The 23,218-nt window shown below is 43.7% G+C and overlaps 1 protein-coding gene across 1 annotated transcript in view; it reads left to right on the forward strand.

The window, feature by feature from the left end:
• The window catches only part of fgfr3 (fibroblast growth factor receptor 3), a 113,717-nt gene that overhangs the window by 15,476 nt on the left and 75,023 nt on the right, over positions 1-23,218 (forward strand). The gene's annotated exons all lie outside the window — the stretch shown is intronic.

Raw genomic sequence — 23,218 nt, forward strand, 5'->3', positions numbered from 1 at the left:
GGCTTCATGCAGACCCATCAGGTGAAGAATGTCCAAGTCTTCACTGGCAATGCTGACAGTAAAATGCTCATAGAGGACTGGATTCGTGACCTGCAGTACCTTCTGGAGGCAGTAGAGCTTCCCATGCACCTCCGCTTCTCCACTGCTGTGCGACACCTGGGTGGTGAGGCTAGGAAGCTGGTTCTGAACCTACCCCCCCCATGATCAAACCCCTGAGAAGGCATTTGAAGAACTGAGGGCAGAGTACGGTGACACACAGGGCTCTCTAGATCCACTGGCTGACTTCTATGAGCGTAGCCAGAGGTCCGGAGAATCTCCCTGCTCTTATGCTATAGCGTCGGAGGCAATACTGCGGGCTGTCGAAGAAAGTCAAAGAGGGGGCAGGCCTTTCCCTGACCGAGATTGCAAACTTACCCGACAGCTCCTAAGAGGGCTTATTGATGAGGAAGTCTACACGAGGATTTCACATATGAAGCCCCTGCTTTTCAGTTTCCGAGAGCTTCAAACTGAACTCAGAAACCTAGCAAAAGAGTCTAAAAGGTTCCAGTCACAAAACGAGGCAAAGAAAACATACACCCAGGTGCATGTTACAACAGAGGGTACTAATGTAAGGGCAGAAAGGTCAAAGAATACCTCAGAGTGGTCAGAGTTGACAGAGATGGTCAAGAGATTGGCTGTTAACCAAGAGGAGCAGATGGCAAAGTTGTCTCGTCTGGAGTCAAGAGTTGCTGCTTCACCCACGGTTCCTCCAAGGGTTCAGCCACCCCCTAGAACTGCAATCCAGAGTTCAAGTTTTGAATGCTACCGGTGTGGGAAGGAAGGACATACAGCCCGTGTCTGCAGAGCAGTGCTCCCAGATCCCAATCCGGCCTGGGCACGCCAACCACAGCCTATGACCCCTGCGGAGGAGAACAGGCCAAACTCAGCTCAGTATTTAAACGCTTAGAGCCCATGGTAACCGGGGCAACCATGCAGCAAGATCCCCCAAAGCAAGTAAAAAAAATCAATTGGTGGAAAAGAGGGCACCCCCTTAGTAGGCCCACGGAACGAGGGTGAGGTTGAAATCAATGGAATGAAGTGCAAAGCTCTCATCGACTCTGGCTCTCAGGTAACCAGTATTACTCACAGATATTGGTGCAACCACCCTGCCCTGCAGAACCAAAAGCTGCAGCCTTCTAAAGTACCCATAGAGGGTGCAGCAGGTCAAAGTGTGTCCTACTATGGTGTCCTGGAAATTGACTTGAAAGTGCTGGGAAAAGAGTTCAAAACTGTGCCTGCTTTTGTTGTCCCTGATTCTGATCATCGCTCCTCTGTTCCATTGCTTGTGGGAACGAATGTCATTCGGGCCTCGAGGAGTCACCTCCAAGTAACCTACGGCCAGCAGTTTCTTCACCGAGTCAAGGAAGACCACCCGGAGTGGTACACCGCTCTACTGGAGATTGGCAGCACCGACCGTGAGGCAACAGATGACAAGGTGGGCCCTGCTGTGTATACCGGGCGCAAGATTCGAATTCCCGCAGGAAAAGAGAAGGACTTGAGGTGTGAGATCAAAACGGGCCCACGGAGAAAGACTTATACTGCCCTCATTGAAAGCAACTCCTCCTTGCAGCTTCCCCAGGACCTCTTGGTTGCCAAAGTCCTGGCTGATGTAAAGAAAGGCTGCGCCCCGGTCAGAGTGATGAACCTGTCCCAACATGCTATTACTATTAAGCCACACACTCACCTGGCCAATGCATTCCTGGTGGACAATGTTGTGGAATTTCCAGACGAAAAGCTGAGTGGATGTCGCAATAATGGGAGTCAGGAAGTCTGCCTGAGTCTGGACCAGGTAGTTGTGGGGTGGACCTAAGTGAAGCAGCAGTTGAGAATGAACACCAGCGCTCCCTCCTTAGAGATCTTGTCGAGAGGAACATGGGTGTTTTCTCCAAGCATCCCATGGACTACGGCCACACAAAAACAATGCAGCATGACATTCCCCTGGTTGATTCCAAGCCCTTCCGGCTCCCGTATCGCAAGAATCCGCCTTCACAGTGGCAAGATGTGCGGAAGTTGTTGATAGAGATGGAGGCGACAGGAGTCATCAGGCCTAGTAAGAGTCCATATGCGTCCCCAGTGGTGATCGTGACTAAAAAAGACGGGTCATTAAGGTTGTGCATTGACTACAGAAAGCTAAGCTCCTACAGCACGAGAGACATATTTCCCCTGCCCAGAATAGAAGAGGCCCTGGAGGCTCTGGGGCAAGCAAAGTACTTTTCCACACTTGACCTCACATCTGGTTACTGGCAGGTGGAGGTAGCGGAACAGGACAAGCACAAGACAGCATTCAGCACACCCATGGGGCTGTTTGAGGCCAACAGGATGCCCTTCGGACTGCAGAATGCTCCGTCCATCTTCCAGAGGCTCATGACCTGCTGTTTTGGGGATCTGAACTTCACCCACCTCTTGATCTACCTTGACGACCTCATCATCTTCTCCAAAACCTTTGATGACCATCTGGAGAGGTTGCAGCTGGTGTTTGATCGGCTTCATGAACATGGCTTGAAGCCTTCCAAGTGCCAGCTTGTGAGAAAGGAAGTGCAGTACTTGGGCCACTTGGTATCGGCGGAGGGGATCAGGACAGACCCAGACAAGATCAGCAAAGTCAGGGACTGGGTGAGGCCCACAAGCAGAAAGGAAGTGTTGCAGTTCTTAGGGTTTGCTGGATATTACAGGCGGTACGTTGGTGGCTACTCGAGCATTGCTGCTCCTTTATACCGCCTGACAACTGGTGACCCCAGGAAGAAAATAAGAGGAAGGAAGACAAGTTTGGGTCCTGAGCTGCCCTTTTTGTGGACTACAGAGTGTGAAGAAGCCTTTCAGTCCCTGAAGCAAAAGTTGACGACTGCTCCAGAACTGGGTTACCCGGATTACAGCCTACCTTTTGTGCTTCAGAACGATGCGTCGGGACAGTATATATATTGCGTTTTTTTTAACCTGTTAAACCCTAAAGTCCCGGCGGGTACTTTACTTTTTTTTCACGACAGTGTCTCAGGGGATCGTAATATTTAAGAACCTATTAATGTGTTATACCAGATTAACGGAAATAATCTCAGCTAACTGACGATACAAACCATTTTATACCAAAACAAAACACAAGTCTCATAAGAAGCATCTAAATGACCCCTGAGCGAAAAATGCTAACGCACTTTGGCACAGAACTCAAGATAAAAGTACCCTTATTATTACTTATCGTAGCTGCACATACAAGATATCCGATTAAAGCTGAGGTTCCACAGATTATTTAGGTATATAGTATCATCACTGAGTGATCTGAACTCGGACAGGGGAAGCAAACACAGAAATCACAACACGTACCTTTACGTAGCTTCGAGGGGAGATGTCTCACCGTAGCTGTCAATCTGATCAAAAGACGTGTTCAATGGCATTAAAACGAGAAAGAAAAAAACGCGGCTGAATTGGTTAATCCATAGGTTTTTAACGTCTCTGTTTAAAAAAAATGATTTAATTTATAATCCATAATTCCATTTTTATGTAAATATCGCAGAGCAAAAGTTTGCTGCTAATGGTAGCCACCATAGTGGCTGCTGCTTCCGGTCTTGGCTATGCGGAAGTCTCTCACACACACATTACCAAATAAGGACTGTGTGATTTCCCCTCGATTCCATTGGCTCTGACGGTCAGAAAGAGATGTCACATGTCAACATCCAGCAAGGTGGGCCAGAGATATGGAAAATCCACCCAAATGGCCCCAAAAGATGTTTTTTTTGGTGCTAAATCTGTTTTAAAAAGGTCAAATATCAGGGGAAGTTCTACACACACCAACACATGAACAAATAAGGAGTGAGATTGACGACGCGTAGCCAAAACCGGAAGCTGCATACCACCAAGGTGGCTACCATTAGCAGCTAACTTTTGTGATCCGATTTTTACATAAAAATGGAATTATGGATTATAAACAATTGCTTCAAAGCCACAGATACATTATCAACCTATGGATCAACCGATTCAGCCGCGTTTTTTCTTTCTCGTTTTAATGCCATTGAACACGTCTTTTGATCAGATTGACAGCTACGGTGAGACGATCTCCCGTAAAAGCTCCGTAAAAGGTACGTGTTGTGATGTCTGTGTTTGCTTCCCCTGTTGCGAGATCGGATCGCTTAGATACTATACTTAAATAATCTGTGGAGTCTCAGCTTTAATCGGATATATTGTATGTGCAGTTTCGATAAATAATAAGGGTATCTTTATTTTGGATTCTCTGCTCAAGTGCGTTAGCATTTAAAATAAAAAAATGAATAAAACCGCACGTCCCTGCGGTGTGAATACCGTGCATGCGCATACCGCGGTTATCGCCATGACACGGTATATCGTTCAGCCCTAGCGTTCATTCTCTGTCCAGACGGATAACAACCCCCTCAAATATGTGATGTCCTCTGCAAAGCTGGATGCTACCGGTCAGCGATGGGTGTCTCGGCTGTCTACATTCCACTTTGACATCCAGTATCGGAGGGGACAATGTAACGCAAATGCAGATGGCCTCTCCCGTATGTCAAACCAGGAGGTCACACAGGTCCTACAAACCTGTCCTCAGCGAGTGGGGATCAATGTGAGAGTGCATGGGGAGACACAGCCCACACTAGAACCAGGAGGGCCCCCTGATGAGAACACTGCCGCAGAGAACCCTGACTCACAAGACCTTTGGCCGGGCATGTCAAGTGAGCCCTACAGGGAGGTGGGGACGGAATCCCTGCCTGCCATGACAAAACAGGAGATCCGTGTGGGGCAGAAGGAGGACTCTGTCATTGGCCCCGTCTTGCACTACAAAAGTTTGAACCGGAAACCAAGCCGCAGCGAGAGGGTCAGTGGTGGTGGGCAGGTGTGCCTTCTTTTAAAAGAGTGGAGGAGGTTAATGGTGAGGGATGGTATCATGTACCGCCACATCCAGGACGGCCAAAGGGGAGTAGTGGAGCAGCTAGTATTGCCAGAGAAACTGCATACAGCAGTAAAGACTGTTCTCCATGATGATTCAGGGCATTTAGGATTCGAGAGGACGTTGCAAATGATAAGGGAGAGATTCTACTGGCCAAGAATGTTTCAAGAAATCAAGGCTTGGTGTGAGCAGTGTGAAAGGTGCTGTCTCCGGAAGACCCCTACTGCAGGCTCCAGGGCTCCCCCGGTCAGTATCCACAGCAGTGCCCCAATGGAGCTGGTGTATGTGTGGACTTTCTGACTCTGGAGAAGTCCAAAGGTGGCATAGAAAATGTGCTTGTGGTTACAGACCACTTTTCCCGTTACGGCCAGGCCTACCCGACAAAAGACCAAAAGGCCTCTACAGTGGCTAAAACACTGTGGAAAAACTTCTTCTGCCGGTTTGGGTTCCCTGCGAAGCTGCATGCGGACCAAGGGCGCAACTTTGAAAGTACAGTTGTGAAGGAGCTGTGTAAGTGCACTGGCATCACAAAGACTCATACGACCCCTTACCACCCACAAGGCAACGGGACCACCGAAAGGTTCAACCGGACCCTCATGAACATGCTGGGGACCTTGGAGCCACACTTGAAACCCTGCTGGCATGAGCATCTTGACGCAATGACACATGCCTATAACTGCACACAGCATGATTCAACGGGTTACACACCATACTACCTGATGTTTGGGAGACATCCTAGGCTCCCAGTGGACCTGATTTTTGGGCTTTCCACCGCAAGTGAGCCACGTGGATACAGTGATTATGTCCAAATTCTGTACGACAGTCTGTCACAGGCATATGCACAGGCTAATCAAACCTCTCGGCATGCTAAGGCTCAACAGAAAAAGCACTATGACAGAAAAGCAAAGGGTCAAGTCTTCATACCGGGGGATAGAGTCCTTGTCAAAGTATGTCATGTGGAGGGAAGGCAGAAACTGGGAGACAGATGGGAGGCATGTCCATACATTGTGGTGAAGAAACAACTCAACACACCTGTATATGTGATACGATTGGAGGACAGCGAGAGAGAGAGGGTGGTGCACCGCAACCTCCTCACACAGTGTATGTTCCTTCCAGTGGAACGAGTCAGTGAAGTGATAGGAGAAGAGGTTGAATCGGATGCAGCAGAGGACCGTGAGATCGATCATACAGAGGAAGTTGAGGAGAATGTGGGACCTGGGACACCAGTGGTACACGATGAGCCCAAACAAATGGAAGTGGATGAAGGACAAATGGATGAAGGAGATGAGGAAAGTACGACTGTGAGTGACACCAAATCACTTCACAAGGCTCCTAGGAGAAATCCACCAAGAAATCGGTGTGCCCCGAAGAGACAGTCATGTGAGTCACAAGTCCTGAGTTCGGAAGAGGACCAGAGGAGGAGAGAAAGGGGATGGAAGTTGTGGCAAAGGGCCAAAGCAAGTAGAGAAGCAGGACAGGGGTGACACAATCAAACCACAACATTCTGACTGTTAAAATAACACGCACACATTTTATAAGACAATCATACATACAGAAAGGTTATTTGTTTCTCTTTAACTGTTTAAATTGCTTGTGCTACATGGCCTTTGTTGTATTTTGTTTGGCCTGATGGCTGGGACGCCATCAATTAAAGAAGGGGTAGATGTAAGGTAACAGCCTTAACAGGCCACTAGGTGTTGCTGTTGCGCAGCAAATTGTTGTTTTTTGTCCATTGTGGGACACCGTATTTCTCCTGTTGTTCTGGGTGCGGCCGCCATTTTGGCGCTAATGTTTGTATCATATATAGGCCTACAGTCTATGGTTTGTATTCACTCCGCAAAAGGTGAGCAGTGTTAATGGCGGCAAATAATTGTACACATTATTATGTTAAAAACGTCCAAACATTCCATTTGTTTAATTAATGGGTTAGTTTAAATGTTTATTTACCCGTTTGTGTATGTTTGGGAGTGAGATGTTTATGTTTTGTCTGTTCATTTGGTTATTGTATTGGTTAGCATGTAGCTAATGCGCTAATGTTTGTATTCACTCCGCAAAAGGTGTGTCAGAAGAGCTGCCATTGTGAAGAATAAATCGCTACTCAGCATCTCCACCGCAATCCGATCTGCTGTGTCCTGTTTTCCGCCCCTCTGCATAACATCCCATCACCAATAACAAACACAACGCAGAGTCCCATGGTGTTCAGAGAGGCTACGGGACATTTGGGTTACATATATATTGCACATATAGCACATATTGCACATAGTTTGATGGTATTTAACTGCAGCAAGTTACACAATTTACAAAATGCAAAAAAACACACTTTGTAACGGTTCTAAGGATTAGCAGCCAGTTATAAATTACAGTTATTAACGGTATATATATATATATATATATATATATATATATATATATATTGCATATATAGCACATATTGCACATAGTTGATTGGTATTTAGCATCAAGGGGTGATATAGTCTGTGTTGTGGTGTGTGTAGGGGAGGGGGGGGTCTACTCGGGGCTGTGCTGGTTGTATAGTCTGACTGATTGATTGATTGATTGAAAAGTTTATTAACAGCTTGTATATTGGGTACAGTACAGCTCAAAACATACAATTGTTAAGGGGATGCAGACCAGAGAAAGACTTTCGTCTTGTTTACATCAGGGTCCCCCATTTCCAATTCATCATGAAATGAACCGCTTTGAACCCTCTGAGGACGGAGAGCAACACAAACTCGGCTGCAGTGCGGTTTCTAAAAGAGACGTCTCTAATTGACAGCTCGCTCCTCCGGTTCTCCTCCGTTACGCCTGTTTTTTCTGCTGGCCTGGGACTGATAACAAAACCCCCCACTTCAAAACACTCCACACCCCCCCTCACACACACACTCAAACACACACACACTTGTTCTATTTGCATGAAACACAAGCACTAAAACACCCACATACAGTATAACCCTGTGCACTCTTTCATGCATCATATTGAGCAAGCAGTGCATACATGTACATGCTTGCACACACACACACACACACTCTCTATCTCCTTGTCGTATGAATGCACACACACTACACTCACTCACTTGCAGGGAGGGGGGAGGAGTCACTGCTAAAAGACTTGTAATTTGTGTTTTGCCAACAAAGGCTAGCTAATCCTGCAGAGGTCTTTGTCGCAGCTGCTTGTGTGTGTGTGTGTGTGCGTGTGTGTGTGTGTGTGTGTGTGTGTGTGTGTGTAGCCTAGCATTACTATACTTGTGGGGACCTAAATCTGTTTACACAGTCACGTGTGGGGACTCGCCTCCCTTATGGGGACAAATTGGAGGTCCCCATGAGGGGAATCATTAATTTTAGGGTGAAGACTTGATTAGGATTAGGGTAAGGGTTAGGCATGTGTTGGTTATCGTTAAGGTTAGGATAAGTCTCCAGGAAATACATGTAAGTCAATGTAATGTCCCCTGAAGTTGTGTGTGTGTGTGTGTGTGTGTGTGTGTGTGTGTGTGTGTGTGTGTGTGTGTGTGTGTGGTGTGTGTGTGTGTGTGTGTGTGTGTGTGTGTGTGTGTGTGTGTGTGTGTGTGTGTGTGTGTGTGTGTGTGTGTGTGTGTGTGTGTGTGTGTGGTGTGTGTGTGTGTGTGTGTTGTGTGTGTGTGTGTGTGTGTGTGTGTGTGTGTGTGTGTGTGTGTGTGTGTGTGTGTGTGTGTGTGTGTGTGTGTGTGTGTGTGTGTGTGTGGATATCACAAGGGAAAGAGTGAGGAAGAAAGACAAAACTGAGCTTGATTGCTGTGGATTTTTTTTTTTAATCTCAGTGTGTGTGTGTCACTCTTTGTCCCAGCTGTGTGTGCATATCTGCGGGGGGTGGGAGTGTGTATTCGTCACCTCCCCCTCCTGCAGTGTTCTGCATGACAGAGCTCATTTCGGCCCATCTCCTTCTCTTCCCAGGGCCACTCCTCCGCAGACCTCTTGATCCTCGGGCGGCCCGTGGTGCCGAGGGGTCGCGGGGGTCAGCTGGGGACAGGAGGGGGGGGGGGGGGCCGCAACGCTTGTTGGAGTCGTTTAGCTTAAGACGGAGATGATCTCTCTGATATCTGCCAGGGGGTCCCGGCTGAGTCGGAATAAAGTCACCAATGTGTGACAGGTGAAAGGAGAGCAAGCTAATAGCTGTGGAGCGGCGAGGGGCTTTTTTCTCCTCCACCCTCCCACCCATCCTGCCCCATTCACTACTTAAAGAAACCACTGAATCAAAGTTACCTTGCAGTGACAAACAGAAAGGCAACCCGGTGGGAGGCTAATCAGAATTAGGCAAATTCCTTAGCTATCTGAGGTTCTCCAAAACGCGCAGGTATCACAGGGCTTGTTTGGCTTTTATTCTCGCTTCCAGAAATGTGTTTTTAAGAATTTGCTGACGGGCCCCAGCGTTCGATCCAGTGGCCTCGGGGTAGCTACTGCCGTGCAAACTGCACATTTTGCTCTTTTTTTTCAGCGCTCGCTGCAGTGGAGGGGCGCTGAGCTGATCTTGGCAAATTCCCTCCATGTGGGAGCAGAGATGGTAACCAGCATGGGTTCAGTGTTTGCATGTGCATTCAAACAGATGTGCAAATGGGATTTCAACACTGTAGCACATTCAAGTGTCTGGGTAGATAACTGTTGAGGTTATCATATAGCTGTGATGAAGCAATACATGGACATCTGAGTAGACTATGACCAATCAATGAAGGCTCTGTTGTTTTGCTTGTCACTGTTGCTAACATCAGCCGGTTAAAATAGTTGCACAAGGTGTTTTTGTTACTTTTTTTTACATTCCCCTTCATGTTTGAGGACAGATGCGTTATATATACTTGTTCCGAGTTATCAATTTAAAGATTTGGAGCCACAACCTGCAAACTAACTTGTGAAATACTTTACATAAATTCTCACACAAATGATAAATAAATAAAATAACACAAAGACTCTTTAAAAACTAAAACATCTACCAAAAGAAAAATAAAACAAATTAAACAAACAACTTTTTATGAAGGTACTGTATGAATGGAAACATGGAATCTAAACGTAAAAAACTTCAAACAGTAACTTGTCTCACAAGAGACACACAACTGTTCATACTTTAACCGGACTGAAACCCTTTCTGTTACAACATTTCTTTTTAAGAGGGTATTTGAGAGTGTCCTGAGCTACATCAGCTTTAACATAGACCACACATATTTATGGATTTCAAATGAGAACATGAAATTGAGGTTTTTGATGTGAAACAAAAAAGTTGAGACATGCAAATAATGAATCAACTGAATTGTCCTAATGACAAATCAACCATAAACTAATCAACCACTACAAATAAAAACTAATGCCAATTACGAACAATGAAGCCTTAAACAAAACGCTTGCTGTGTGAATGCCTCACTGACAGGAGCGTTCACTGACAGGAGCGTTCACTGACAGCGTTTACTATCCGTTGTGTAACATCTTGTAAAGAGAGCTTGTCTCTTGGTATCACTGTGCCTTTATGTGACAGATCGGGGCCAGCTGCAGTGAAGTGATGATTGATAAATGCTGCGACATACCTGCCGTCTGTCAGCAACACCCCCTCACAGCCCTGTTCCTCGCCAGGTGCAGCAACACAGGTGAAGCCACCTCCCAGCACTCCTCTTCTATACATGATATGCATACTCATGGCTTCTTTATGCATACAGAAACTTTCTGATTTGTGTGCCTTTCCCGTTGTTTACACATCAATGGCATAAGAAGATCAGTGGCATTCTGTTTGAACAGATTGCCAACAAAGCCAAGACAAAGTCACTCGGATAGTGAATGAGACTCCGACGCAGTCCCAGGAAATGTTGTGGAACTCCAAAAAAACACAACACAGATGTAGATTTGAATTATGCAACACTTTATATCACCATAAAAATTTATTACTAAGTAATAATAGAAACAAAAAGTATCATTGTCAATGGAAGCCAGATGGTTTATCGAAAACAAAATGTCACTAGTGTCTGTCTGTGGGATGGCGACAAAATGGTCTTTTGGTATTCACAGACATAATTTGGCTGAAAAAGGAACATTTTAGTTACTATATTTATAACAACATGCTGCTTCCACTTATAATTTATGTTTTAAGGGTTAAACCAAATGACCACAGTGTTTTTGTCACGTAAGGACTTGAGTTTTCTAAAACAAAATGTATACAAAGAAAAGACCTGAATGTTTTCACCTACAATCTCCAAACCCTGCTTTATGGACAAACTCCTCAACTTCCTCCCTTTGTAGTATAAGCACATTACAATGGTCGGTTTTTATTGCAGATAACCATAGCTGCTAACTTCTAAGTTAGCTACAGCACCTTGTATGCATTGTGAAGCAGTTCCTTTAGAGTTACTAATGGAGGCAGAAGTTGTTTGCATTAGAACAACTCAATGGTGTATGTCTACTGAGCTCTGAAATTACCGGATGCTTTCTGCTCTTATTTCTTAGAAAAGGGAACACTTGATACCAATATTTTGGTCATGAGGAAGGTCAAACAAACGGTAGCATTACAACGGTTGACAAAATACTCAGTCATGAGTCATGTATTTCATTCTGTGTTTAAACAGTAATTAAAGAGTCAGTGCTGACAAAACGCCTGTTTGGACAGCCATGGAGCAACGAGGCCTTGTGTCACTTCTCCACAGGAGAGATAGCATCTAATTTGATTGTCACACAGTAAATCACGTTTAAGTTATGGAGGTGCAGTGTGTGTGCTGCTTCACCTGGGCTTTAGGAACAGGTCTGACTGGCCGTGTGAGTCTCTCCCCCGCCTCTCCTCCCACGTTTCCGGGCTTTCAATCCAGTGGACGAGCAAAAATAAAAAAGTGAAACCTGGGTCAGAGATCCGCCTCTCCGCCCTCCCACACAGTCATTAAAACAGCCACATGCAGCAGAGACAGAAAGAGAGAGAAAATATCTCTTGTCAGATGAAGGCTACGTATTCTCTAATGTGTTCATGTGTTAAGAACTGGCAGTAGTTGAAAGGACGCCCCACTGCAGCACAACTGAATCATGGGATAAAGCGGCACCACTTTATTCCCCAATAACCAGTGGTGGAAGAATTATTCAGATCCTTTACTAACATAAAAGTACTAATACTACGCTGTAACAATACTCCATTACAAGTAATAGTCATGCATTGTGAATGGTGCTGAAGTTAAATAATTTATGTATAATTAGGGCTGTGCGATTTTTTCGGTTTTAACGATTAATTTGCATTTTTACTTTCCTACGGTTTGTGAACCGAAAAATCGCGATTTAAAAACATTTCTAGACTCCGCAGATTTGTTTTGCTTTAAGGGACTCCGTAGTAGCTTACTCTCTCACTTTCCAGAACGCGCACAAAACTCAGCCACATTGCCTGTGACTACCCGATCTGCAGCTCTGTGTACACATATATCACTTAAATTATTCAATACATCCTTTGTACTGAAGTATTCAAGAGTAAATAAAGTAAATAAAGTTTAATATAAATGATTTGCTCTGGCCAATTGTTTTCATTGCATTTACAGACCCGTGTAAATCTCTGATACCACCCAATGAATGCATTGACTTGTATATACATTTTTTTTTTTTTTCAAAATACCAAAAATATCTTGCATTTTAGCCATGCCTCATTTCGCTCCATTTGCTTTTTCTAGCGCTGTTTTTGCAGGGGGCTGATTCTGTGAGCTGCAGCTGACCACGCCCCCCTGCAGGAGAGGGGAGCGTACTCTGAGATCAGCTGCTGGGCAGTCTGTAGAGGGGGAGGAAAAGAGATCTTACGGTACGTCCACACAGCAGCTTTTCAAAAATCTTGAAAATCTTGGAGCTGGGCGTGTCTGAAAGCTTGGGGATTTCGCGACCAACAACCAATCACATGAATCTCCCGCCCCCGACATACAAAGCAAAAAACCCCGGTTCTTCTCCACTATTTCTTTTAACATTTTGAACATTTATGAGATTAATGTCTATGGTGCTATTTTATGCTACATTCCATGCTGGCTAATGATACTGTCTATGCTTGCTAGCAACGAAGTAAACTAGCAACGAAGTAAACTGGATATAAAATCCCCAAACAAGCGAAAACCTACCAGTTTCACCCACTGCCTCTGCCACCTCCCTCCATGCCTGGTTCCTCCGGGTTTGTATCCCGGTAAGTAAATAGGGACTGGTCATAAAGAACCGGGTGATTTGCTACCGCAATAACTAACTTCTCCTCCATTTTTGTGGAATATAGAAATGAACTGCGGGTCTGGTTCTCCCAGCTTGCACGCGGTTTGATTGGCTAGCGCTTGAACTGTCAGATTTGCATAAACGGATCTGATTGGCTGTCGCTTCCAGCTCAGCCTCAAAAGTTGAACATTGTTCAACTTTGGAATCCTGAACATCCTGGAAATCTTGGAAATCTTCGCCTCGCCCCCCCACAATGCAGTTCGGCGACAAGCGAGGGAAAGTGACGTCATCCCCATTCAAAGTCAATGGGCGGAGACGCGCTGGAAGCGGTGGACAAATCGCCAAAAGCTGCTGTGTGGACGGGCCGTGAGTCCTCCGTGTTTTATTCTTATAGAAGTAAGAAGAGAAGTAATGGGGCAGAAACCCTCCTTTTTACGCAGCGGTCCAGACATAGACATCAAACGGCGACACATATTCAGTTGGCAGTTACTTTGGCATTAGGGCAGGGATATCTAGATACTTTCCAAGGTTTGACATCATGAATTGTGCTACTTTTAAAGCAAGCAACGATGTTTTCAAATCTGTAATCAAAAAGCTCCTCAAAAACACTATCGAAGCAGTTCCTGCCGTTGCTACGTTAGTTCAAACAGTAACAACGGACTACTTTTCTTAGCGGATGCTTGTCAATTTAAATCAATACATAAAACTATTTTTTAAGTCAATAAAATCATTTTCTAAATCCATAAAAGCATTTCAATTAATATTGGGAGTCATGTCGTTACTTTGTTGAGAATGTGGCCATGTGTAATAAGCGGGATGATGTGCACATTGCATAATGTGCCTTCATGCCGATCTAGATCCCTCCGCAAAAAAAACTAAAAACCGGCTCGTTCGCGGGCGAGAGCCGGCTCCCGTCATTCACTTAAAAAAGCCGGCTCGTTCGCGACCCACACATCACTACTGACAGTGTCGTCTACCTCCCAGTCAGAGCAGGACAAAATTGAAGCTGATCTGTCAGAAAAAAAAAAAACAGAAAAAAATCGAGGTTTAAATCGAAAATTGTCCATTAGTTAGAAAAAAAATCGCGATTTTATTTTTAGGCCAAATCGCCCAGCCCTATGTATAATCAGGAAAATGTAAATCGAGGAGTGAAAATATTCATTGCAGAAAAGAAATTTGAAAAAACAAGTTAAAATCTTTAAAGGGAAAAGCAGACAATCCTTACATCTTTGAAGCAAGAACCGTGATGTGTTTTACACAAACAAAGTACTTAAAGAATAAGCAGAACTGATACCAATTTATATATTGTCACCCCACTCATTGTTTCAGGTCTGTCAATATAATTTGGGATGGTTTATTTACAGCAAAACATCATATTTTTAAAAAGTTATTCATATGTTGTGTGTACAAATCTCAATCTATGAAGTAATTACTAATTAGCCATTTAAGCTGTAAAAAAAGTGTTTTTTACAATAAGTTCCCTTAAACTGTTGGAGTAGAAGCATAAATTGACACAGAAACAAGTACTCATTGTACCTCAAATGGTTACTTAAAGTGGACCTATCATGCTATATTTGAAACATATATTGTAAGGCCATACCTATATAAAACTGTCTGTGAAGTTTTTTTTTCAAATTACCAAACAGATCATGCATTTTAGCCATGCCTCATTTCGCTCTATTTGCTCTTTTCCAGCCCTGTTTTTGCAGGGGGCTGATTCTGTGGCAAATGAGCTGCAGCTGACCACGCCCCCCTGCAAAGGAGGGGGGCGAGGCACGAGCGTCATGTTACCATGCTGTTACCATGCCACGCAACCTCTCATTCCCCTGATAGGTGGAGAGTTGCCCATATACCCGGAGCTCCTTGTTTCTGACGTCAGAGATATTTCAAATCTGGATCAGTCTGTATCAGATCCGTTGCAGCCCCGTTTTTAGAGATTTGGGTATGGAGGAAAAGAGAGAGGGTTGTATTTTCTGACACTTGGTGAGTTCCCTGACACACCAGGGACACATATTCATGTATAAAAGACGTACAAAAATGCATTTTGCATGATAGGTCCCCTTTAAATTCAGTAATCGAGTAAATCTACTTCCATCACTGCAACTAGCCAAACCCCACCCATCCCCCACCTGTTTGATCAAACCCATCTCTTCTCTCTTGGCTCTATCTTCCTTTCAAGCCCTTGGTTGTAGCGGTGTCTTTTTGATGTTAGTAAGAATCTGAGGGAGTGGTTATGAAAAAAACAGCAGGCTAAAAATAGCTTTTGGATGAGAAACGGGCAGAAAATAGCCTTTCATCTGTCTTTGTAGCTTTCCTTTGCTCTCCTCTTCCTTGACAGACAGACAGAGAGAAGGATCCTTGGCCTTAAACATGAATAATAATTTGTATTCAGAACAGGCTGGAACAGGGAAGTACTCGCATGTCGCAGTCGGACAGCAATTCTGATCCATGACACTTTCTCTGTTAAATCTAGTCAGTCTGATACGCATAGTACCACAATGTGAGTAACATTCATTATAGCTCCTATTTGCTAGGTGTACATGTTACACCTTTGAGGACTCTGCACTGTCAAGAGTCGAGATTGTCATGGACAATTACCAGGAGAAGTAACTGGAATTAATTTGTCCCTATATTGCATGGTTGATGACGTGATTTTGAAGTGTGGAGTATTTTTCAGCCGCTACCTGAATGAAAACTGTGATACAAAGTTACATAACTTTTGTTTAAACAGCTTTTGTAGGCATGGTCAGCTACAGACATTCCTAATCTCGATCTAGACCTTTTTCTCACTTCCAACACCTTAGATCTAACCAAATATTTAAGTAGATTAAATTGTGTGCGATCTAGATGGCAGTTTTATTACAAAATATGTGTCAGCGATTAACATCATTAATCATTGGTGATATAGAACTGTATAAGCAATAGTCTATGCAAAATAGGATAAACTTGGTTCCTAATGGGAATTAATCTGATTAGTTTTTCAGTAAAAGATTTCTTCGTAGTTCATTATGTTACGAAAAGTGGAATCTTTACATATTTTAGATACATGTGCAGCTAAAAGTTTGGTTTATTTAGTAAAGTTGCTAATGAATTTCACAATCATAACCTTATGCAGTTACATCTTTCTTTATCCTTCATGAATATAGAGTATTTTAAAAAGGTTGAGTTGACCCTGAGTGGCTGTTACAGCACAGAATAGTGGACTGAAGGTCTTTGAAGACTCAAGCTGTTTCTACTTAGAATTCTGGTCTATTTTAGCTGCAATTTCCACACTGCTGGTGTGAAAATGGTCCCAGTGCCTCTACCATCCTGGATTCTTCTTTCTATTATTGCTAAACGTTGTCATGAAATTGCAGCTAAAAAAACGTTGACTCTTTGACTGACACCAAACCTGACTATTAACATTTTTCTCCAAGAGGAATAGAGGCGGAGTGAGTGTGTTACACAAGAAGTACACCATTAAACAACACAATTCACTGGAAATAACATCTCGAAATCTACAGATATGTGTTTCCAGAAGCTTTTTGACTACACAAGGTTTTCCACAGTGAAATCCTGCTCTTTGACTCCACTTTCCCGCAGCTTATCTTCCTCACCGCGGGGCCTCCACCTCTCGGCCCCTCTTCGCTGTCACTGTATCAGCAGTCGCCTCAGGTGAATGCATATCCCAGATGCCTGTGTGTCAAAACCAATGTAGCGTTTATGTCGTGTGATCAGAGCGTTAGCAAGATGAAACCGAGACGCTATGAGAGGAGCAGATGACCCGGAGCGAGGAGGAGAGACAGCTGAGTTTATGTAACCTCAACAGAAGAGCTTGTATACTGTTCTGGCTGCGTGCCGGCTCACCGCTGTGTTCAATGTATGTTTGTATAGAGAGGAGAAGTATAGTCTGATGTCTGCTGTGTGTCTCGGACCGTCCACTGGAACATGAAGTCCTCCTGTCACCCCTAAACTGTGAAAAACTCAAATGAGTCACTCCGGTAAAAGCAGCATTAACACACATTAATGCTGCAGAACAAAGAACACAAGTAAAACAAAGTTGTACAGATTAATTTGTTTATGATAAAAATATCTCTATTGTTTTACAATAAGTTGAAAAAGGAATAAAACACTAGAGAGAACTGGAGCAGTAGGGAGAAACAAAAAAACAAGGGAGAATAAAATGGGGAAGGTGTGTTATAGGTTTGTGTATGTAAATGGTCTGCAAAGGCTAAAATCCCAAAGTTTCTCTGCACTTCATATTCTGATCTATTTTAAACTGACTGTGGGAGTGTTGAGGAGAGAGAATACTACATTTTGATCCAAGCACAGATCTGAGACTCCACCATCCCCACCTTGATTGAATAAAGGTTTTTTTTCACACTGTCTGACTGGCAGTGAAGCAGCCGGCCAACTCTTCCAGCCACACAACAGCTGATACACAGCAGGCTGAGGTTCGCATTTTTTCAAATATCTTTTTTTCTCTCCTTTGCTTCTTGCCAAACACTTGCAGCTGCCTATTTAACCAAGATATCACTTGACGTTCAGGTCTACCGATTAGCTAACGCTGCTTTGTTTGATCAGACTGAAGTGTTTAAGCCTGTGCGGAGATAAAAAAAAGGCTGCTTGGGAAGAGAAATCGACCCGAAATTGTTTCCTCTTTTATCTGATTCAGCTTTCTTTTCCCATTTCTACAAATCTCCCTTTGTTTGCCGCCATGCAAACACAGAGAAACTCGCGCTCCATTTCAAAGCCAGACGTTTTGCTCGCTCTCTCCGGCCTCACAAGGAGTGTTGCCTCTTGTTTGATTTCAGTCTGAGAGTTTAGTTTAAATATAAATGGATATGTGTGGCGTGGTGTTTCTGTAGTGTATCCCCTGTAAACAGTGGCTTTTCTCTGTTAGGGGGTGCTGGTCTGTAGAAAGTAAAGCTGCTTTTTCTATCTTAGAGTTTTTCTGTATGCAAACACAGCTGAGGGTTTGTTTTGTTTGCTCTGTTGACTCCCAGTTTTACACCTCAGCTCATAATCAGAGCAAAAGTTGGAAAAGGAGACGGACAAAGTGTGCCAAGGCTCTGAACGTAGAACAACCAGCCTTTGTGTGCAGGGACAACAAAGACAAGATTTAGCATCTCATTTCATTCTGTGCCAAACTAACGGCTAACAATCTTTACAAGCATCTTTTGATTTACTCTGAGGAACACATGATTGGGTTTTTTAACGCACCGGGAGGTTTTAATTCCCCAAATAAAGAGTGCAAAGTAAGATAATGTTCACAACATTGTTATATCAGCCCCAAAAATGCACTTTATACTGAGGGAAAAAGCCACAAAACTCCCTTTCTTTAGCATATTTGCCTACCTTGCTAACCCTAACCCTGTCACTTTCTATAGCCTATTCTTAACTCTAGGCATTTCAAGGAGGAATTCTGCATTTAAATATAACGCAGCAGTTATCTGAAGAAACATCCTTTCAAATGTACCTCTCCTAGACGCTACTCAATTGAAGACTGCATAACTGGTGATGTGAATTAATCCCCGGTAGATCAAAACGTCTCTTTGAGGGGGTAATCATTTGAAATCGAAAACCAAGTTTTGTAATGAATCACCATTAAGAACAGGTTTTAATCTTATCACAAGGTACGATGAGTCCTTTGTGGAATTAAGTCGTTGACCTAATTACGTACAGTCAGTTTCGTAATTGCCACATGGAGAACAACCTGATTTATGCTAGACGAACATGAGTTTTGCAATTGTCCTAACGGCAAAGGGGTTACATCATCAGAATTTTTTGGGATTGTTGTCTTTCCAGACAAAATAAGAACTTTGAGAAGCTTCAGAAATATCTGTGGCTTACAAAAGAAACCCGCATGGCGTATAGAAGATCAAACGGTTCTTCATCGAGATTTTGTGTCGGCTAATTTTCGTGTGGAAAGCCTAACTGGGGCTTTACTGTGAGGGTTTTTGAGCACAGTGATCCAGTTGTGCCTGAGTGATTTACTCTCCCTCAGCCTTTAGATATATTTCTCTGAGCAAACAACCAGGAGTGCGGAGTCAAGCTGTCAAACTGTGTTGCGCCCTCACCAACAAGCCCTCCTCTTTCACAGCGAGGAAAACGTTGAGCCGCGCTGCAAAATTGACTCGCAGCTCAGCGTTCTTCAACAGAAGTGTAATGGGAGCGACTGCACCAGACAAGGCAGACTGGCTCACTTCTCTACCCTCTCCTCCAAAAGGCTCCGATCACGAGGCCATTACACCCAGCAGAGACGGTGAGTCAAGACAAACATAAAGCTGGACCCCCGCAGAGCCGAAGCTCAGAGCTCAGCTCACATCGTGCTTCTAACCTGCTGAGATCATTTCATTCTGAGGTGTGGGTGCTCATCGCAATTTGTGGTTACATGGGAGCCCCTGTCATGGCTTCATGGATCACCCGTCTTCTGAGGTTGTTTTGCACACATCAAATGTATATATGTGAATGATTACATTGGCATATGTGTACATACTAAATCCCCCACCAAGAAGCAAAACATTCTTACATACAGAGACCCTGCTGGTGCTAGGATTAAATATCTGCCAATAGGGTATACAACATATCAAATTACGTTTTCCAGAAACACTCTTGCGTTGTACTTTGGTGAACATTGACTGGCTAATTTGTGCTATAATTAACCTCCGTTGTACTAGAAGGCCAAAAAGTCCATAATGAAAGGACACAAGCTCAAAATTGTCGCTGTGGTCAAAATGTAAATTATTCCAACTTTAAACTCGATGTCAGCTGACCTACATTGCACACAAGCTAGCAGGTGAGGTAACCATAAAAAACTCAACTCAACTAGCTGTTTTTACCGCAAGGCTCCTAGTCCAACATCGCAGTTAGCAAAGAGAAAATCGCATGTAATCTAAGGGCAACATCCAAGATTGCGTTTCGGCCAATGCGCCTCTTTAGCTCTTCACATGGACTATTTATCTGCATACAAACAAAGCCTGCTCATATGTGATTGGTTAATACCACTAAGACTACAAACGGAAACCAAAAAGCTCCAATACCAAAATGTGGTCCGGTCCGACTCTGCAAACAAGATTAGTTGGTCAAGAACCACTTATTAAGAAAGCAGCAGAGTGTCTCAAACTTTGTTCTGACGTAACTCATAATTATCTGTTCTACAGTCAGAGCTATTCAAGAAGTGTTTATTGGCCCTAACCACCAGTTGATAATTCCTGATGTGATCCACTGTAATTCTGCATTGTTTAACCTTTTTCAAGTTTAAGCGTAACAAATCACTCCCTAAATCATCTCACGACCCATCCCATGACCTGTTGAAGGGGTCCCGACCCCAGTGATGGGAACCACTTGCATACAGTATGTTTGTGTGTGTGACGAGTCGACAGAGACAAACTGCAGCAGTTGTTGTATTTGGGTCAGCCGTGCAGAGCAGAGAGCAGCATCTAGTGGAGTGTGAAGCGGCCTCAGTGATCAGCTCCTTCCCTTTGTGCTGCGTCTTTGTCCAGCCAGAATCACTCGTGTTAATCATTAGCCTGCTGCTTTTGTCCACCTCGTACACAACAAAGCCACTGTGAGTCAATCGGTTGTTGTTGCGCACACAGGCAATGTGCAACAAGAGAAAACAGTCAATGCTACCAGACTCTACTTAAAGGGGTTATCAGTGAAAATATGCAGGATTTCAAGTTATTGATGTTTCCCTCTCTTAAGGATCATTGCAGCTTAGTAACCAAACTCAACTCTGAGGCTGTCTTGTTGTTGTTTAATTTTTAACTCCATTTTAAATTACAAGACCTCACCTTTCATCTCCTGCTGATCTGTTCCCTGGAGGGCAAGGCGGGGGGGGGGGGGGGGGGGGGGTTGAGGAATGTGTATATGTCAGTGTGTTGATTAAAAGTAAGGGTGTTGCAGGGGGTGCAGAGAGGAGTTTTGTTTGTCTTGCTGTGTGTGTGCGTGCCCATCAGTACTCGAGCTGTCTGACTGAGCATTCTCACCATCTGTATGACCTCTCCTCCTGACCGGCTGGCTTTTGTTCCCCCCCCCCCCCTCCATCCCTCGTTTCTCACAGATCACTGTAGTCCAAAGGGTCAGCGAGCCCGGCCTTCATCATCACTCTGCTCTCCTCTTCTTCACTTGCTTTAATGAGAACTGCTTGTTGTTTCTCCATTTGACTTTCCCAGGAGGTTGAAGCACCATCACCTGTAGGTAGCGGGATATGTTTGAAGGAATTTACCGTACATTAAGAGCACTTATGGCAGTGTTGTTGAATGAGCTGAATGGCTGCACCAATGAGGATGTCTAAAAAAAACATTTGGACACCTCATGTTTGCCAAATTATATCATTTAAACGAACTAAACTGTAAATATGAATCAATTTCCATTGTGGTATTTATTTGTATTAGTGAAACTGGAAGTTACAACCTTAATGATTAACTGATGAACCATTTGGGCTCAACGTAGAGGCCAGCACACAGTCCAAGAAATGAACCAGGTGAACCCAATAGGTTGAGGGGATGGTTAACTGGCTCTAAAATAAGAACATCTAATTTTCAGCCTTTTTTCTATACTTTGCTTTTGACTACATGACTAAATGTACTTTACCTTTCCTCATCAGGCCTCCTAAAACTATTCAAATGAAACAGTAGAGAAGAGAAAATCATTCTTTAACTGAACTTGTCACACCTCATAAACTTATATGAGGTGTCCTGTTTAGTGGTTCAGTCTATAAAAGAGTAAAAATAAATGCCCATCACAAGTTCCTGGAGCCCAATGTGGGGTATTCGTTTTGTCTGAAAAACTATTAAAAACTCTTAAGAATTTCAATTTACAGTTTTATAAAATGAATAGATCTCTCCACTTGACAATGCTCTTCCTTGTATTGTTATTTATGACGTGTTGACGTGGATTGTCACAGCTCATAGTGAGGGACAAACTCTCCTGGACAAACACAGACGGATGACGGCACACTCCACCAGCTTCCCGGTCCCTTAGCAGAGGGCTGCTCCGCTTTATGGCATCATAAAGTTGCCTTCTCAAAACACAATTTAAGAGATGAGGGTAATTGGTGTTGTTTAAAGCAGCTATCACCTCTGTCCTGACAGCAGTAATTAGGCTGAAGTATATGGCAGAATAAATGGGTGGTTAATGGTAATTTACTGTTCACTCAGCACTCTTTAGGGCTCACTGGTCAAACATTGCTTTGAGCTGATTGCTAAAAGGCTGTCTGACTGGAAACAATAACATCATTTACACGTTAACAGTTTGAGCAATTAACTGATAACAATTATTTGTAGCATTTGAAAACAGTAACAGTTATTCACTACTAGATGTTCAATAATGACAGCATTTGACCAATTAGAGAGGCTTTAGTCACAAGAAACGATCAGACTATTTTGGTGAACATCATTCGATTAAATAGAATGATGTTTGACAAAGTTGGCCAGACTTTTTTAAATGCCTAAACTTTTTGATTCATTATTTATTTATTTTTTCAGAAGACTTAAAAGCTACTTTTATTTTAGTCTTTCCAGTTGTCCTCTAAGCGTTGTTGGTTACAGAAACCATAACCATTATTTCACAGAAAGAGGTGTAGACATTTGTCATATCCCTTTGGAAAAACATATCTGAATTTCACACACTCTTATCCATCAGAGCCACAAACATGGTGCAAGAAAAGTTTTATTTAGAAACTTCGGTCACTGATTTTAATTGTCTGTTAATATTCTGGGGGTGATGAGCGTCTCTATAAGGGAAAGTTCAAAAACAGCTCTGACACACACACACACACACACGATCTCTAATCCATGACATGTTCCAGGGCCCCTGTGCAGCGCCGGGCCCCTGAGTCCTCCTGGGTTTTATCCTTTAATGGCGCCCAGATAACCAAAGAGACATGTGAGTTCTCTCCTCACAATATCTCTAGACCTTCTGTGTATAGTACTCCTCAGATTGGCATTAAAAGCTAAGACCACCTTCTCCAGGTCCCCTTTGTGGTTCCCACACCCAACATTGGCCAACACTGACTGTAAAGATTGAAAACTGTATTTATGTTCATTCAGCAGTTTTGGATTTCTGCAATAACGCCTCGCTTGATTTAGTTTTTCTGGACCAAAAAAATGGAGCTGGGTCAGGTGACGTTTGGAGCAGCCGTGT

The sequence above is a fragment of the Gymnodraco acuticeps genome, unplaced genomic scaffold, assembly GCF_902827175.1.
Source record: "Gymnodraco acuticeps unplaced genomic scaffold, fGymAcu1.1, whole genome shotgun sequence".
Taxonomy (NCBI): domain Eukaryota; kingdom Metazoa; phylum Chordata; class Actinopteri; order Perciformes; family Bathydraconidae; genus Gymnodraco; species Gymnodraco acuticeps.